The sequence below is a fragment of the Mobula hypostoma genome, chromosome 11 (genome assembly GCF_963921235.1).
Source record: "Mobula hypostoma chromosome 11, sMobHyp1.1, whole genome shotgun sequence".
Taxonomy (NCBI): Eukaryota; Metazoa; Chordata; class Chondrichthyes; order Myliobatiformes; family Myliobatidae; genus Mobula; species Mobula hypostoma.
Genome location: NC_086107.1, coordinates 67,537,499 through 67,556,691, shown reverse-complemented (window position 1 = coordinate 67,556,691; position 19,193 = coordinate 67,537,499). Strand labels below are relative to the sequence as shown.

At 42.5% G+C, this 19,193-nt stretch overlaps 1 protein-coding gene across 6 annotated transcripts in view; it reads left to right on the top strand.

The window, feature by feature from the left end:
• The window catches only part of phf21aa (PHD finger protein 21Aa), a 406,388-nt gene that overhangs the window by 52,937 nt on the left and 334,258 nt on the right, over positions 1-19,193 (top strand). The window contains exon 1 of one of the 6 annotated variants that reach the window (XM_063062215.1): positions 2,246-4,605. The exons of the other annotated variants lie outside the window; for them this stretch is intronic. The gene's annotated coding sequence lies outside the window, so the exon portion shown is untranslated. Of the gene's footprint in view, positions 1-2,245; positions 4,606-19,193 lie in introns of those variants that run through there. 6 annotated transcript variants of the gene reach the window in all.

The following is a 19,193-nucleotide window of genomic DNA, read 5'->3' as shown; positions in this document are numbered from 1 at the left end:
CAAAACACTCCAATCAGCTCTGAAAAGGATATTGAAAAGTACAAGTCAGGAGATGGATACAAGAAGATTTCCAAGTCAGTGAATATCCTTTGGGGTACAGTTAAGTCAGTCATTAAGAAATGGAAAGAATACGGTACATCTGTAAATCTGCCTAGAGCAGGCCATCCTCAAAAACTGAGTGACCGTGCAAGAAGGGGACGAGTAAGGGAGGCTACTAAGAGACCTATGACAACGCTGGAGGAGATACAAGTCTCAGTGACTGAGATCGGGGAGACTGTACATACAACAACTGTTGTCTGGGTGCTTCACCTGTCGCAGCTTTATGGGAGAGCAGCAAAGAGAAAGCCGGTGTTGGGGAAAAAAACATGAAATCTTGGCTAGAGTTTGCCAGAAGGCATGTGGGAGACTGAAGTCAGCTGGAAGAAGGTTCTATGGTCTGATGAAACCAAAACTGAGCTTTTTGACCATCAGACTAAACGCTGTGTATGGCATAAGCCGAACGCTGCACATCATCAAAAACACACTATCCCCACCGTGAAACATAGTGGTGGCTGCATAATGCTGTAGGGATGCTTCACTGCAGCAGGCCCTTGAAGGCTGTGAAGGTAGAGGGTGAACTGAATGTGGCAAAGTACAGGGAAATCTTGGAGGAAAATCTGATACAGTCTGCAAGAGAGCTGCAACTTTAGAGATATGTTTTACAGTAAGACAATGAGCCCAAGCATAAAACCAAAGCTACACAGGAATGGCTTAAAAACAACAGAGTTAATGTCCTGGAGTGGCCAAGTCAGAGTCCAGAGCTCAATCTAATTGAGAAATTGTGGCTGGACTTGTAAAGGGCTCTTTACTCATAATCCACATGCAATCTGACAGAACTTGTGCAGTTTTGTAAAGAAGAATGGGGAAAAATTGCATTATCCAGATGTGCAAAGGTGATACAGACTCAAGGCTGTAATTGTTGCCAAAGGTACATCTACTAAATACTGACTTGAAGGGGGTGAATACTTATGCAATCAATTATCTTGTGTTTAATAATTGTTATAAATTTAGTCCAATTTGTAGAAATTTGTTCTCACTTTGATATGAAATAGTCTTTTCTGTTGAGCACTGTCAAAAAAAGCCAAAATAAATCCACTGTGATTCAATGTGGTAAAATAATAAAACATGAAAACTTCCAAGGTGCAGTGAATACTTCTTATAGGCACTGTATGTTAGTGTTAATAAATTTGATTCTGATTCTAATGAATTCTGGTTGAATGTAATAGGTTTGAACAATCATTTTAAAAAAAAATTTATTTCAGATTTTTGACATTCACAACATTTTCCCTCAATTGGATAATAACTCAGTTTGCAATTACATCTGTAAATAAAGTTTCATTCTTGTTCCATTTCCACCCTCTCTGACATCTAATTTCTGCCCTTGACCCTTTTACAGACATTCCCTGAGTTGAGCATCTTTCCTCATTCTCTGTCCTTCCCACTCCCTATTATAAGCAATAGCACTAACAGAACCAAAACCCGCTAACTTTCTGTGTGTACTAAAGTTTCTATAACTAATTGTGCCTGATCTGTTGAAAGATTATTGACCTGAAATACTAACTCATCGGTGGTACAAATACTACCTATCCTGTTGATTCTTTCCAGCACTTTAATTTTACCTTTCCAACACCCACAAAGTATTTTGTATTTTGGAATAGAAAACTACTAATCTATTTTCATGCATTCTGTTGTTGTGTGTGGTATTGAAATGATGTCCGGAGAGACTGATAACATGGAGGAATATTGAAGCTGTGCTTTGTGAATTATCTGTACAGCAGCATTTCTAATGTTTTTTTGCTTATATGTACTACTTTAAAAGTGATATCTCTTTTAACTAAATTGGTAATGTCTTTTTATTAAGTGGATTAATTTAGATATTTTTAAACCCAAGACTTTGGAAGTCTGACTATCCAATTTATAAGACGCCTGGCAAAAATTTTAACTCCATTGTTCTCCAACAGAAATTTGTTCAATCTTTAGCTAGTCTTCCAGAGAACATGCTTAACAGATAACAGACATCCTATGCAACATACACAAAATGCTGGAGGAATTCAGCAGGTCAGGCACCACCCATGGAAATGAACAAATAGTTGACGTTTCAGGCTGAGACTCTTCCTCAGGACTGAAAAGGCAGGAGGAAGACACCAAAATAAAAAGGTGGAGGGAGGCGAAGGAGGCTAGCTATAAGGTAATATGTGAAGTCAGGTGGGTGGGAAAGATAGAGGGCTGGAGAGGAATGAATCTTATAGAGGAATGGATCATAGGAGAAAGGTAAAGTAGGAGGGGCACTGGGGGAGTGATTGACAGGTGGGAGTGAGACGGATTTTTTATATACCAGAAGGAGAAATCATTATTCATGCCATGAGGTTGGAGGCTACCCAGATGGAACATAAGGTATTGCTCCTCCACCCTGAGGATGGCATCATGGCACTAGAAGAGGCCATGGACCGAAGAGTTGGAATTGAAATTAAAATGTTTGGCCCCCAGGAAATTCCACTTCTGGCAGATGGAGCAGAGGCGCTTAATGACTCCCAATTTACAACAGGTCTCACCAATTTATAGGGGGCCGCTTTGGGAGCACCAGATACAATATACAACCCCAACAGATATACAGGTGAATTGTTGCTTCACTTTTTGGGACCCTGAATGGAGAAGAGAAAAGAGGTGAATGGGCAGGTGTAGCATTTTGGCACTTGAAGGGATATGTGCCAGGAGGAGATTCATTGGGAGAGTGAGTAGTTCCCAAACTTTTTTGGGTCATCTCCCTCTTGGCTCTCAGACCACATCTCCTCTCCCTTTCTGACCGTTACATAAAAACCATAAAGGATTTTGATTTGCAATGCACAGTAAACAAAAATAGGAACTGCAAATACAAGGTGGCAAATAATTGCAACAATTATTCAAATCTATATAAAGCAACAAATGAAATTGTTTATTTAATTACAGTAAAAATTTTCACCAGTTTTAGAGAGTACATTAGAAACATAGAAAACCTACAGCACAATATAGGCCCTTTGGCCCATGATGTACTTACTTTATAAATTACCTGGGGTTACCCATAGCCCTCTATTTTTCTAAGCTCCATGTGCCAATCCAGGAGTCTCTTAAAAGACCCTATCGTATCCACCTCCACCACTGTCGCCGGCAGCCCATTCCATGCACTCACCACCCTCTGCGGTTTTTTAAAAAAAAACAACTTGCCCTGACATCTCCTCTGTGCCATTAGTAGTCCAAATATTCACTACTTCATTGTGTTTTCACCTTTCAATGAGATGAATGGGTTTGGTGCAGTAATATCAGCTTCTCAACATCAATCTGAATGTCAGATCCCCATGTTCAGTAATTTGCAGCCTGTTTCGTTGCTTTGAAAGAAGTTGGGTGACTGCACTGAAACAGCGCTCCACTGAATATAATGTTGTAAAGGTAATAAAGTACGAATTGACCTTTTTCCACAATATAGCATAGCTTTCAGAGATTTCTTCAAGCAAAAGTCGTCATGATTTTTTAAAACCTGGCTTTAGCTCGCAGTAATTTTGTAGCATGTTCAGTTCTTCCTTGATCGTTCCTGTTAATTCCTCATTACAAGTATTCAGAAATTGATTTATTTCCCAATGTGGAATTGGGATTGAGAGAAGGTCCTGAAATCTCCTTGACATGTCTTTATGTAGCTCAACCAGGTGGGTGCAGTACAACTGAAGATTATCTGGTATTTTTCTTTACCAAATCAGAGGCTTGGAAATTGGAAAAGGTCGTGAACACCAATATTGCACTTAAATAGGGTTAACTTGGAGAGAAATGTGGAGATAACCAATTTGACTATGATAAGATTCACCTAATTTCTTTGCAATTGAAGATTGATTTTGTTAAACTTTGTGACTAATTCTGACAAATAAGCAATGTCATGTCTGTTATTCTATATTTAATTACTGAATAAAGCATTCAAGTCTTCAGAGAATTTTATCAATGTTTCAAAAAGCACATAAAAAAGTTATCAGGCAGTTTCCTTTTGAGAACCATCTGACTTATGTGTGCAACGGCAATCATTCAAACTGTTCATCATTCTCATACAAAGCTCTGAAATAGTGGAGAATTGAGAGCTTGGGACTTGATTTTATTTACCCCAATGATGATCTGTATAGTGGATCGAAATATTGATTCCCTTTTCATATCTGTTTCTGCTCCCCTTGCAAATAACAACTCTTGAACCATGGTCATCTTTTATGATGTGGACATAACCAAGAAGCAAAGATTCATTGCCTGGCAAAGTTGACTTATGCAACTGCAGCGCAAATTCTGTTGTCCTAAATATGTTGGGTAATGTATCTTCTTCTGTGTCTATCTATTCATTTGTCTTTGAACAGAGTTGCCACTGTGCGGAATTATTTTAATTATTTGGTCTGGTGACTAAAGCAAAACCGTACTCAGAACCTCCCTCAATTCTTCTCCAATAGTGTGGAGCTTTCCAGATTTAGCGATGAGCAATGAAATGTATGAAGTACACAAACCAGCCCCTCGCTCCAGATCCATAACTATCCAACCCACTCCACAATCCTCAGTCCTTCTCCGGTGAGTATTACAATGACTAAAAAAATAACCCTCAGTATGTGACTATTGCCCTTCCCTATGTTCACTCTAGCATAGAGATAGCGTGATGCTATTATAGATCAGACATTGGAGTTCAATCCTGGCGTTGTCTGTAAGGCATTTATATGTTCTCCTCGTGGAATGTATGGGTTTTCTCCAAGTGCTCCGGTTTCCTCCCACGGTTCAAAGATGTACTGGTTAGTTGGTTAATTGGTCTTTGTAAGTTGTCCCATGTTTAGGTTAGAGTTAAGTCGGGGGTTGTGGCGCAAAGTACCTGAAGGGCCTATTCTGTGCTGTTCATCTAAATGATATTAAATAATATCACACTCTCTGACTGTGTCTCCCTCCTGTCCCTGCACCAATTCATAACTTCCCGCTGCCACATGCAGCTTTGGCCAGTGGATTCATTGCACATTATGCGATGCCGCTTACATCATCATATTGTTGCTGTGGCTCGGTTTAGCCCAATCTCTCCAAAGAAAAATTCCCATTGTGCCCCGGAGCCGACTGGAAACATTGCACGCGTGCTTAATCGGTTCAAAGTACTTCATTTCTTAAATTAAGCCTGTAACCCTTCTGCTCTCTCCTTTGCTACTGAGTGCCCCCTACTGCCCCCTTAGGAATACCCACTGTCCCCGTGGGGGTGATACCACTCACTTTGGGAACTTAAATCATAGTTGCTTTCAAATATGAATGTGAGTATATTCTTTATTTGGCATGGCATATGTTAAACAGTGACTTTTAATCTCTGCAATTTAAGTACAGCTTGTAAATGCAATTTGTGCTGTACAACTTTGGAAATGCTGTTTTAAACTCTTAAAGGTTCAAAACAGTAATTGATCTTTAATGCAGATGTTTTTCAGGCTGTTTTTATTTTTGTAAAATGAACTGAAGTAATTAATGGGGCACTGTGTCCATTGGATGGATCAGGCGCACAATGTGGTTGAAGATTGCTTTCTTAACTGCTTTGAAGCCAACCCTAATTTTGCTTTCATTTTTAAGTTAAATTAAAAGTATATCAACTTAATCTACAAGTGAACTACTGTGATTATATCTTTCAACTAATTTCACATTAAGATGGAGACTTGCAATGTTTCCTGAATCTTTACTCAAGAACTAGAAAAGATGCATCATGCTTGTTTAATTAGGGATATGCGAATTTAGAATGTTTTTGTCGAAGTACCTAAGGATTCTTTGGGGTCTTTTGGAACTTTATGATGGGCTGCAACCATGAGGAACACTTAGGTACTCAGCAAGGGCCAATAAAAAGAAGTGAGGTGTAAGCAGAGTGGCCGGGCTTTGTCTCAACTGGCTTGGGTGAGAACAGGTGCAGTCTAGAACTTAAGCTTGAAGTTAGAGGTGTAACAAATGTAGGCAGATTGGTAGTTCAGTTGGTGGAATGCACCTCCTGTGAGATGTGGAATTTTAGCACAGCTGGCAGTCTTCCTGATGACTACATCTGTGGGAAGTTCATCCAACTGCAGCTCGTGACTGACACGGTCACGGAACTTGGGGACAAAAGATCAGAAAATGTAGAATCCTTGTGGGCAGAGTTAAGAAACTATAAGGGTTAAAAAGACCCTGATAGGAGTTATATACAGGTCCCCGAACAGTGGCCAGGATATGGGATATAAACTACAATGGGAGATTAAAAAAAGGCGAGTAAAAAAGACAATGTTGTGAAAGTCATTGGGAATTTCAGTAAGCAGGTAGATTGAGGAAATCAGGTTGGTGCTGGATCCCAAGAGAGGGAAGTTGTAGAATGCCTGAGATGGCTTTTTAGAGCCCACTAGGGGGAAGGCATTTCTGGATTGGGTGTTGTGTAATGAACCAGATTTCATTAGATAGCTTAAGGTAAAGGAACCCTTAGAAGACAGTGAACATAACATGATAGAATCACCCTACAGTTTGAGGGGGAGAAGATAAAAGTCAGATGTATCAGCATTACAGTGAAGTAAAGAGAATTACAGAGGCATGATAAAGGAGCTGGGCAAAGTTGATTGGAAGGGGACACCAGCACGGATGATGGCGGAACAGCAATTGCTGGAGTTTCTGGGGGCAGTTTGAAGGCGCAGGGTAGAAACATCCCAAAAATGAAGTTTTCTGAAGGGAGGGTGAGCAAAAGAGCATATAAGAAGGCAACTAAGGTCAAAAGGGGAGAAAAGATGAAATACGAAGGTAAGCTAGCCAATAATATAAAAAAGGACACCAAAAGTTTTTATCAGATAGAGTAAAAGAGGTGAGAGCAGACGACACCATGATGGTTGGCCTGATCAGAGGGGATGACGAGACGGCCTACAGGGACGAGGTCCAGCACCTGGCTGCGTGGTGTGCCGACAACACCTGGCCCTTAACACCCAGAAGACCAAGGAGATCATTGTGGACTTCAGGTATGCTAGGAGCCACACTCACGCCCCATCTACATCAACGGAGCTGTAGTGGAGTGTGTATCAAGCTTAAAATTCCTTGGTGTCCACATTTCCGAGGATCTCACCTGATCCCTGAACTCCTTGATCAAAAAGGCGCAACTTTATTTCCTGCGGAGCATCAAGAAAGCTCACCTCTGTCCCAGGATACTGATGGACTTTTACCGCTGTACCATTGAGAGCATACTCACCAACTGCATCTCAGTGTGGTACGGCAATTGTCCTGTATCGGACCGCAAAGCACTCCAGTGTGTGGTGAAAACTGCCCAGCGGATTATTGGCACCCAATTGCCCACCATTGAGAACATCTACCATAAATGCTGCCTGGGCAGGGCGAAAAGCATTATTAAGGATGCATCTCACCCTAACCATGGACTTTTTGCTCTCCTCCCATCCGGTAGGTGCTACAGGAACCTCCGCTCCCGCACCAGCAGGCACAGGCTGTGACCCTGCTGAACCTCACATCACAGCGCTAAGCAGTATTTTACCCATATTGTATTGTCTCAGTACTTCTATCTTTGTGTGCTGGGGCACTTTTTATTCGCAGTTATTTTGTAAATAACACTACTCTTTGCATTTCTGGTTAGATGTTAACTGCGTTTCATTGGCTTTGTATCTGTACTCGGCACAATGACAATAAAGTTGAATCTAATCTAATTTGATTGCTGAAAAATGACGCTGGAGTGAAAGTACAAGGAGACAAAGAAATGGTGGACAAACTTAAGTATTTTGCATCTGCAGTTACTGGAAGGCACTAGCAGTATGCTACAAATTTGAGTGTTGGGCCGAAGTGAATGTAGGTACTTGGGGGAAGCTCGAAAGGTCTTGAAGGTACATCGGTCACTTGGACCAGATAGACTGCACTCCAGGATTCTGAAAGAGTTTGCTGAAGAAGTTGTGGAGGCATTAGCAAAGATCTTTCAGAAAGCACAAGATTCTGGAATGGTTTCTGAGGACTGGTAAATTGCAAATGTCACTCCACTCTTTAGAAGAAAGGAACTTATAGGCCAGTTACCTGACTTCAGTAGTTGGGAAGGTGTTGGAGTCCATTTTTAAGGATGAGGTTTTACAGTACCTGGAAACACATGATAAAATGGGCCAAAGTCAGCATGATTTCCTTATGTGATGAGCAAGAGGATAAGATGTGAGAGAATAGGACCAATCAAGTGTGACTGTGGAAAAGTGTGTATGGAACTGGAGGAGATAGCAGAGGTAATCAGTGAGTACTTTGCTGCAGTATTCACTATGGAAAAGGATCTTGGCGATTGTAGGGATGACTTACAGTGGACTGAAAAGCTTGAGCATGTAGATATTAAGAAAGAGGATGTGCTGGAGCTTTTGGAAAGCATCAAGTTGGATAAGTCACTGGGACCGGACGAGATGTACCCGAGGCTACTGTGGAAGGTGAGGGAGGAGATTGCCAACCCTTTGGCGATGATCTTTGCATCATCAATGGGGGTGGGGGAGGTTCCGGAGGATTGGAGGGTTGCGGATGTTGTTGCCTTATTCAAGAAAAAGGGAGTAGAGATAGTCCAGGAAATTATAGACCAGTGAGTCTTACTTTAGTGGTTGGTAAGTTGATGGAGGAGGTCCTGAGAGGTAGGATTTATGAACATTTGGAGAGGCATAATATGATTAGGAATAGTCAGCATGGCTTTGTCAAAGGCAGGTCATGCCTTCCGAGCCTGATTGAATTTTTTGAGGGTGTGACTAAACACAATGATGAAGGTAGAGCAGTAGATGTAGTGTGTATGGATTTCAGCAAGGCATTTGACAAGGTACCCCATGCAAAGCCTATTGAGAAAGTAAGGAGGCATGGGATCCAAGGGGACATTACTTTGTGGACCCAGAACTGGCTTGCTTACAGAAAGCAAAGAGTGGTTGTAGGCAGGTCATATTCTGCATGGAGGTTGGTGACCAGTGATGTGCCTCAGGGATCTGTTCTGGGACCCCTACTCTGTGATTTTTATAAATGACCTGGATGAGGAAGTGGAGGGATGGGTTAGTAAATTTGCTGTTGGGGGTATTGTGGATTGTGTGGAGGGTTGTCAGAGGTTACAGCAGGACATTGATAGAATGCAAAACTGGGCTGAGAAGTGGCAGATGGAGTTCAACCCAGATAGGTGTGAGGTGGTTCATTTTGGTAGGTCAAATATGATGGCAGAATATAGATTAATGGTAGGACTCTTGGCAGTGTGGAGGATCAGACTCCTGGATGGGTACATAGAGTTTAGAAAAATAGAGGGCTATGAGTAACCCTAGGTTATTTCTAAGGTAAGGATATGTTTGGCACAGCTTTGTGTGCCAAAGGGCCTGTATTGTGCTGTAGGTTTTCTACGTTTCTAATTCTCTTGGAATTCTTTGAGAAAATAACAGGCAGCGTAGACAAAGAGTCAGCGAATGTTGTTTATTTGGATTTTCAGAAGGCATTTATCAAGGTGCTGCACATGAGGCTGCTGAACAAGATAAGAGCCCATGGTATTACAGAAAAGTACTAGCATGGATAGAAGATTGGCTGATTGACAAGAGATAAAGAGTCAGAATAAAGGTTGCTTATTCTGGATGGCTGCTGGTGTCTAGTGGTGTCCCACAGGAGTAATTATTGGAACCACTTCTTTTCACATTGTATGTCAACAATTTGGATGATGGAATTAATGTTTTTGTTGCCAGATTTGCAGACGATACAAAGATGGGTGGAGAGGCAGTGAGTCTGCAGAGGACTTGCAGAGAATGGGCAAGGAAGTGGCAGATGGAATAGTGTAGGGAAATGTATGGTCACACTTTGGTAGAACGAATAAAAGTGAACACTATTTTCTAAATGGGGAGAAAATTTCAAAATCTGAGGTGTAAAGGGTTTTGGGGGTCTTTGTGCAGGATTCATTTAAAGATTAACTCGCAGGTTGAGTTAGTGCAAGAAAGGCAAATGCACTGTCAGCATTAATTTTGCGAGGATCGGAAGATAAGAGGAAGGATGTAATGCTGAGGCTTTATAAGGCACTGGTCAATACACTTAAGTATTGTGAGCAGCTTTAGGTCCCTTATCTGAGAAAATATGTGATGGCATTGGAGAGTGTTGAGAGGAGGTTCATGAGAATGATCCCATGAATGAAAGGGTTAATATAAGAGGAGCATTTGGTGGCTTTGGGTCTGTGCTTGGACTTTAGAAGACTGAGGGGAGGATCTCATTGAAACCTATTGAATATTGAAAGGCCTGGATAGAGTGGAGAGGAAGTTTCCTGTAATGGGTGAGTCTGAGACCAGAGGGCACAGTCTTGGAAAAGAGGGATGTCCATTTAGAACAGATGAAGAGGGATTACTTTAGAAACATAGAAACATAGAAAATAGGTGCAGGAGTAGGCCATTCGGCCCTTCGAGCCTGCACCGCCATTTATTATGATCATGGCTGATCATCCAACTCAGAACCCTGCACCAGCCTTCCCTCCATACCCTCTGATCCCCCTAGCCACAAGGGCCATATCTAACTCCCTCTTAAATATAGCCAATGAACTGGCCTCAACTGTTTCCTGTGGCAGAGAATCCCACAGATTCACCACTCTCCGTGTGAAGAAGTTTTTCCTAATCTCAGTCCTAAAAGGCTTTGCCTTTATCCTCAAACCGTGACCCCTCGTTCTGGACTTTCCCAACATCGGGAACAATCTTCCTGCATCTAGCCTGTCCAATCCCTTTAGGATTTTATACGTTTCAATCAGATCCCCCCTCAATCTTCTAAATTCCAACGAGTACAAGCCCAGTTCATCCAGTCTTCCTTCATATGAAAGTCCTGCCATCCCAGGAATCAATCTGGTGAACCTTCTTTGTACTCCCTCTATGGCAAGGATGTCTTTCCTCAGATTAGGGGACCAAAACTGCACACAATACTCCAGGTGTGGTCTCAACCAAGGCCTTGTACAACTGCAGTAGTACCTCCCTGCTCCTGTACTCGAATCCTCTTGCCAGCATACCATTCGCCTTTTTTAGCCAGAGGGTTGTGTGTCTGTGGAATTCATTGCCATGGACAACTGTGGAGGCCAAATCATTGAGTAGATTCAAAACAGAGGTTGATAGGTTCTTGATCAGTCAGGGTCAAAGGTTATGGGGCAAGAATATGGGAGTGGGATAATGAATCTGCCAGTTAAAATGGTGGAGTAGACCAGTGGGCTGAATGCCCTAATTCTGCTCCTGTGTCTTGTTGCCTGGATTCTGTGGAAAAACTATAGAAAATTGGTATGTTTTACCCTTTGTTTGCAATACTCACTGCTTAGATTTAAAAACCAAGAATATATAAATAACCTTTTTCTATTTAACTCTAAAATAACAATCAAAATTTCAAACCACTACAAAAACGAGCATTGAGTTATCATTTGCTATTTAGACCACATGGCGTTAGAGGAAAAATATCAAGGCTCAGCTGTGCTTGCTAATATGGTGAAGAAATACAACTAAAATATTTTGTTTATCTTCACCCATGTGAATATTTCTGATGAAATTAAGGTTAATGATGTGAAAAGCAGGGTTATTATTCTGTTTTTTTAAAAAAATTTACCAGTTATGTTTTCTTGTGGTATTACACTTTAGAAAGATAAAGGTTCATTTGACAGGATTTATTGGAAATTTAGAATCAGATTTAATATTACGGGCATATATCATGAAATTTGTTTATTAATTTTCTCCTGTAAACAAAGTGGATTGCTAAGATGAAAAATTCCTCCTCTTTTCTGATGCTTTAGAAGTCTAAACTGATGACTAATTTATTATTACAAATTACTACATTTTAAACTACATCAGTCACTTCCTCAAGTCTACTTCCCATTGCTCTAGAAAAGGCATATCTGTTAAGTTTTTCTCCTGAACATCCATGTCAAATCTACAGGAATGGTGTATTTATTCAGGGCCCAAATTGTATCTAATGCAAGATTACTAATAGTTCATCTTATTGTTAAGGGATTGGTGTTTGTTTTTGGGTTTCTTTGTTCTGTGGCTGCCAGTTTGGAGACAAATCTTAGGGTTGTATAATGTATACACACTTTGATAATGTACTTTGATCTAAATGATGTCTCAGTGCATGATTAAGCTCATCACTGAACTGACAATGCTTGGACAATCTCTTCAAGTCGGCCACATATACTGAAATGGACTCGCTTTCCTTTTTGATGCTGCTTATGAAATTTAAAGGGTTGTGCAATCAACTATAGTTTCAGTTTTAAATGTTTCTGCATTACTTTCACAATACCAGCAAAGCCCATTTTGGCTGGTTTGGTTAGAACAGTTAAACTACGAAGCAAACTGTATACCTCTTAAATCCAATGCACTCAGCAAAATTGCCACTTACGTTTCATTGGCTATTTCACTTGTTTCAAAATGCTGCTCAATTAGTTCTGTATGCAGCAGCCAGTTATCTTTTGTGTAATTGAATGCATCTTATCTTTATGATGTAGCCAGCTATTTCTGCATTTTTGTTTAATTATTGTTATCACCCAGGACTCACTGTTTATAAACTCATGAATTTGTCCACTTTCTGCCTTTTTTAAAAAAACAACTCAACTGTTTCTAACTGCACTTGAATAGGTAGGTAGCCTTCTCATGTTTGCTTCAATTTACTCGATGCCTCTGCTATGTTTTGTAGGTTTAAAATTTAAAAATTAATTAAAATAAAAACATGGAGTGGTCGATAATTCATGTATAGTTTTGTTTTTAGTTTTAGCGAGATACGTTTCTGTGACTTTATGGTGTGATGATATATGCCATTGACATGCTTTTAAATGTAACACGTAATGAATTATTTAAATGAACAAGGCTGCTTAAAAATGTATTTACTATATTACTCAAATTACTGAAATATTAAATTTTCAACAAAAACAAATTTAAAAATGTAGTTGCCCCTGCCATAGCTATTGCGAAAGACCATATTTTACCTTCCTCGAATACCCTTTATCCCCAGTCTCTGCTCTTGATTTTTTTTTCCCTGTCCACTTGGCATCTCCTAATTCATTGGTCTATCTTTAATCCTTGTGAGAGATTTAGCAAACCATTGGTTATACCATCCCACTTTACTATATAGTGTGTAAGACCATAAGATATAGGAGCAGAATTAGGCCATTTTGTCCATCGAGTCTGCTCCACCATTTAATCAAGGCCAATCCAATTTTCCTCTCAGCCCTAATCTCCTGTCTTCTCCCAGTATCCCTTCATGCCCTGACCAATCAAGAATCTTATCAACCTCTGCCTTAAAGATGTGTAAAGACTTGGCTACCACAGTTGCCTGTGGCAAAGAATTCCACAGATTTACCACTCTCTGGGTAAAGAAATTGCTCATCTCCATTTGAAAAGGATGCCCCTCTATTCTGAAGCTGTTTGGTTTTAGACTGTCCAACCATAAGAAATATTCTTTCCACATCCACTCTATCAAGGCCATTCACCATTCAATAGGTTTCAAAGAGGTCACTCCTCATTCTTCTGAATTCTAGTGAATACAGGCCCAGATCCATCAATTGCTCCTCAGAGGACAAGCCATTCAATCCTGGAATCATTTTTGTGAACCTTCTCAAATTTCAGCACATCCTTTCTAAGTTAATGAGCCCAAAACTGCTCTCAGTATTCCAAGTGAGGCCTCACTAGTGCTTTATAAAGCTTCAACATTACATCTATGCTTTTATATTCTAGTCCTCTTGAAATGGATGCTAACATTGCATTTGCCTTCCTCACCACACACTCAACCTGCAAATTAACTTTGAAGGAGTCATGCACAAGGACTCCCAAGTCCCTTTGTCCCTCAGTTTTTTTTTGTATTTTCTCTCCATTTAGAAAATAGTCAACTTTTTCATTTCTTCTACCAAAGTGCATGACCATACACTTACCTACATAGTATTCCATCTGCCATTTCTGTACCCATTCTCCTCATCTGTCTACGTCTTTCTGTAGCCTCTCGACTTCCTCAAACCTACCTGCCTCTCCACCTATCTTCATATCATCTGCAAACTTTACAACAAAGCTATCAATTCCATCATCAAAATTATTGACATATAACATAGAAAGAGTTGGTCCCAACGCAGACCCCTGTGAAACACCACTAGTCATTGGCAGCCAACCAGGAAAGGCTCCCTTTATTCCCTCTCTTTGCCTCCTGCCAATCAGCCACTGTTTTATCCATGTTAGAATCTAGCCTGTAGCTTGATAAGCAGTCTCATGTGTGACACCTTGTCAAAGGTCTTCTGGAAATACAAGTACACAACATCAACCGATTCTCCTTTGTCTATCTTGCTTGTTATTTCTTCAAAGAATGCAACAGATTTGTCAGGCAAGATTTTCCCTTGAGGAAGCCATGCTGATTACAGCCTATTTGATCGTGTCCCTCCAAGTAGTCTGAGACCTCATTCTTAATAATCAACGCCCGACATCTTCCCAACCACTAAAGTCAGACTAACTGGTCTATAGTTTTCTTTCTTTTGTGTGGAGTGACATTTGCAATTTTCCAGTCTTCTGGAACCATCCCAGAATCTACTGATTCTTGAAAGATCATTACTAATGCCTCCACAATTTCTTCAGCCATAGGAACCATAGAAAAACTACAGCACAGAAACAGGCCTTTTGGCCCTTCTTGGCTGTGCTGAACCATTTTCTGCCTAGTCCCACTGACCTGCACACGGACCATATCCCTCCATACACCTCCCATCCATGTATCTGTCCGATATATTCTTAAATGTTAAAAGAGAACCCGCATTTACCACCTCGTCTGGCAGCTCATTCCATACTCCCACCACTCTCTGTGTGAAGAAGCCCCCCCCAATGTTCCCTTTAAACTTTTCCCCCCTCACCCTTAACCCATGTCCTCTTTTTTTTTTCTCCCCTAGCCTCAGTGGAAAAAGTCTGCTTGCATTCACTCTATCTATACCCATCATAATTTTATATACCTCTATCAAATCTCCCCTCATTCTTCTACGCTCTAGTGAATAAAGTCCTAACCTATTCAACCTTTCTCTGTAACTGAGTTTCTCAAGTCCCGGCAACATCCTTATAAACCTTCTCTGCATTCTTTCAACTTTATTAATATCCTTCCTGTAATTTGGTGACCAAAACTGAACACAATACTCCAGATTTGACCTCACCAATGCCTTATACAACCTCATCTTAACATTCCAGCTCTTATATTCAATAAACAACAGAATTCTGCAGATGCTGGAAATACAAGCAACACACATCAAAGTTGCTGGTGAACGCAGCAGGCCAAGCAGCATCTATAGGAAGAGGCGCAGTTGACGTTTCAGGCCGAGACCCTTCGTCAGGACTAACTGAAGGAAGAGTGAGTAAGGGATTTGAAAGCTGGAGGGGGAGGGGGAGATGCAAAATGATAGGAGAAGACAGGAGGGGGAGGGATAGAGCCGAGAGCTGGACAGGTGATAGGCAAAAGGGGATACGAGAGGATCATGGGACAGGAGGTCAGGGAAGAAAGATGGGGGGGGGGTGACCCAGAGGATGGGCAAGAGGTATATTCAGAGGGACAGAGGGAGAAAAAGGAGAGTGAGAGAAAGAATGTGTGCATAAAAATGAGTAACAGATGGGGTACGAGGGGGAGGTGGGGCCTAGCGGAAGTTGGAGAAGTCAATGTTCATGCTATCAGGTTGGAGACTACCCAGACGGAATATAAGGTGTTGTTCCTCCAACCTGAGTGTGGCTTCATCTTTACAGTAGAGGAGGCAGTGGATAGACATGTCAGAATGGGAATGGGATGTGGAATTAAAATGTGTGGCCACTGGGAGATCCTGCTTTCTCTGGCAAACACCTCAGCGAGTTCCGTGTTCGCCACGATGCGGAACTTTTCTTCCGCTGTCTCCGTCTCCGAGCCTACTTCTTCGGCAAGGACTCTTCCACCCCCACCGATGACCCCTTCTCCCGTCTTCAACCCTCCTCTTCTTCATGGACACCCCGCTCTGGTCTTCTGCCTGCTCTGGATCTCTTTATTGCCAACTGCCGACGGGACATCAACCGTCTCGACTTCACCGCACCTTGTCCCCATTCCAACCTCACTCCTTTGGAACGCTCTGCTCTCCACTCCCTCCGCACTAATCCTAACATTATTATTAAACCCGCTGATAAAGGGGGTGCTGTTGTAGTCTGGCGTACTGACCTCTACCTTGCCGAGGCACAGCGACAACTCGCGGATACCTCCTCTTATTTACCCCTCGATCGTGACCCCACTAAGAAGCACCAGGCCATTGTCTCCCACACTATCAACGACTTTATCCGCTCAGGGGATCTCCCATCCACTGCTACCAACCTTATAGTTCCCACACCCCGCACTTCCCGTTTCTACCTCCTACCCAAGATCCACAAACCTGCCTGTCCTGGCCGACCTATTGTCTCAGCTTGCTCCTGCCCCACCGAACTCGTTTCTGCATACCTCGACACTGTTTTATCACCCCTTGTTCAATCCCTTCCGACCTATGTTCGTGACACTTCTCACGCTCTTAAACTTTTCGATGATTTTAAGTTCCCTGGCCCCCACCGCTTTATTTTCACCATGGATGTCCAGTCCTTATATACTTCCATCCCCCATCAGGAAGGTCTCAAAGCTCTACGCTTCTTTTTGGATTCCAGACCTAATCAGTTCCCCTCTACCACCACTCTGCTCCGTCTAGCGGAATTAGTCCTTACTCTTAATAATTTCTCCTTTTGCTCCTCCCATTTCCTCCAAACTAAAGGTGTAGCTATGGGCACCCGTATGGGTCCTAGCTATGCCTGCCTTTTTGTTGGGTTTGTGGAACAATCTATGTTCTGTGCCTATTCTGCTATCTGTCCCCCACTTTTCCTTCGCTACATCGACGACTGCATTGGCGCTGCTTCCTGCACGCATGCAGAACTCGTTGACTTTATTAACTTTGCCTCCAACTTTCACCCTGCCCTCAAGTTTACCTGGTCCATTTCCAACACCTCCCTCCCCTTTCTAGATCTTTCTGTCTCTGTCTCTGGAGACAGCTTATCCACTGATGTCTACTATAAGCCTACTGACTCACAGCTATCTGGACTATTCCTCTTCTCACCCTGTCTCTTGCAAAAACGCCATCCCCTTCTCGCAATTCCTCCGTCTCCGCCGCATCTGCTCTCAGGATGAGGCTTTTCATTCTAGGACGAGGGAGATGTCTTCATTTTTTAAAGAAAGGGGCTTCCCTTCCTCCACTATCAACTCTGCTCTTAAACGCATCTCCCCCATTTCACGTACATCTGCTCTCACTCCATCCTCCCACCACCCCACTAGGAATAGGGTTCCCCTGGTCCTCACCTACCACCCCACCAGCCTCCGGGTCCAACATATTATTCTCCGTAACTTCCGCCACCTCCAACGGGATCCCACCACTAAGCACATCTTTCCCTCCCCCCCCTCTGCATTCCGCAGGGAATGCTCCCTACACAACTCCCTTGTCCATTCGTCCCCCCCATCCCTCCCCACTGATCTCCCTGCTGGCACTTATCCGTGTAAGCGGAACAAGTGCTACACATGCCCTTACACTTCCTCCCTTACCACCATTCAGGGCCCCAAACAGTCCTTCCAGGTGAGGCATCACTTCACCTGTGAGTCGACTGGGGTGATATACTGCGTCCGGTGCTCCCGATGTGGCCTTTTATATATTGGTGAGACCCGACGCAGACTGGGAGACCGCTTTGCTGAACATCTACGCTCTGTCCGCCAGAGAAAGCAGGATCTCCCAGTGGCCACACATTTTAATTCCACATCCCATTCCCATTCTGACATGTCTATCCACGGCCTCCTCTACTGTAAAGATGAAGCCACACTCAGGTTGGAGGAACAACACCTTATATTCCGTCTGGGTAGTCTCCAACCTGATGGCATGAACATTGACTTCTCCAACTTCCGCTAGGCCCCACCTCCCCCTCGTACCCCATCTGTTACTCATTTTTATGCACACATTCTTTCTCTCACTCTCCTTTTTCTCCCTCTGTCCCTCTGAATATACCTCTTGCCCATCCTCTGGGTCACCCCCCCCCCCCGTCTTTCTTCCCTGACCTCCTGTCCCATGATCCTCTCGTATCCCCTTTTGCCTATCACCTGTCCAGCTCTCGGCTCTATCCCTCCCCCTCCTGTCTTCTCCTATCATTTTGCATCTCCCCCTCCCCCTCCAGCTTTCAAATCCCTTACTCACTCTTCCTTCAGTTAGTCCTGACGAAGGGTCTCGGCCTGAAACGTCGACTGCGCCTCTTATATTCAATACTTTGATTAAAAAAGGCCAATGTACCAAAAGCTCTCTTTACAACCCTATCTACCTGTGACGCAACTTTTAGGGAATTTTGTATCTGTATTCCCAGATCCCTCTGTTTTACTGCACTCCTTAGTGCCTTACCATTTACCCTGTATGTTCTACCTTGGTTTGTCCTTCCAATGTGCAATACCTCACACTTGTCTGTATTAAACTCCGTCTGCCATTTTTCAGCCTATTTTCCCAGCTGGTCCAGGTCCCTCTGCAGGCTCTGAAAACCTTCCTCACTGTCTACCACACCTCCAATCTTTGTATCATCAGCAAATTTGCTGATCCAATTTACCACATTATCATCCAGACCATTGATATAGATGACAAATAACAATGGACCCAGCACTGATCCCTGTGGCACACCACTAGTCACAGGTCTCCACTCGGAGAAGCAATTCTCTACTACCACTCTTTGGCTTCTTCCATTGAGCCAATGTTTAATCCAATTTACCACCTCTCCATGTATACCTAGTGACTGAGTTTTCCTAACTAACCTCCCATGCGGGACCTTGTCAAAGGCCTTACTGAAGTCCATGTAGACAACATACACTGCCTTCCCTTCATCCACTTTCTTGGCAACCTCCTCGAAAAACTCCAATAGATTGGTCAAACATGACCTACCACACACAAAGCCATGTTGACTCTCCTTAATAAGTCCCTGTCTATCCAAATGCTTGTAGATTCTGTCTTAGTACTCCCTCCAATAACTTACCCACTACTAATGTCAAATTTACCGGCCTATAATTTCCCGGATTACTTTTCGATCCTTTTTTAAACAACGGAACAACATGAGCCATTCTCTAATCCTCCGGCACCTCACTGGTAGATACTGACATTTTAAATATATCTGCCAGGGCCCCTGCAATTTCAACACTAGTCTCCTTCA